This window comes from Penaeus monodon, chromosome 19 (assembly GCF_015228065.2).
Source record: "Penaeus monodon isolate SGIC_2016 chromosome 19, NSTDA_Pmon_1, whole genome shotgun sequence".
Lineage (NCBI taxonomy): Eukaryota > Metazoa > Arthropoda > Malacostraca > Decapoda > Penaeidae > Penaeus > Penaeus monodon.
The window spans coordinates 4,037,022-4,037,384 of NC_051404.1; positions in this window are offsets into that span (position 1 = coordinate 4,037,022).

The following is a 363-nucleotide window of genomic DNA, read 5'->3' on the forward strand; positions in this document are numbered from 1 at the left end:
TTTAGGTCATATGCAAAACCTCCCTCTCATGTCGTCATGCGCGTCAACAGTGATGCCATTACTCGGCCATAAACTGAATGGATTATAACTGTTTTGACTTTTCTGAATGATACAATACTTTTTTTTTATCTTTGGCAAAACATCTGTGAATTTTGCCTGATGCACGAGTCGTCTCTGAGACGTACCGTTATGCGTCGAAAAGGAGTTGATGTAGAGGAAAATGCACTCGTAACACAGGAGTACTTACGCATACAAACATGCATACAATATTAGTGTTCGTGTTGTTTTGTTTTAGATCGTATCATCTTTATTGATATACATGGTAAATAGAGACATACATTATTAGGTAAACATGCTAACAGC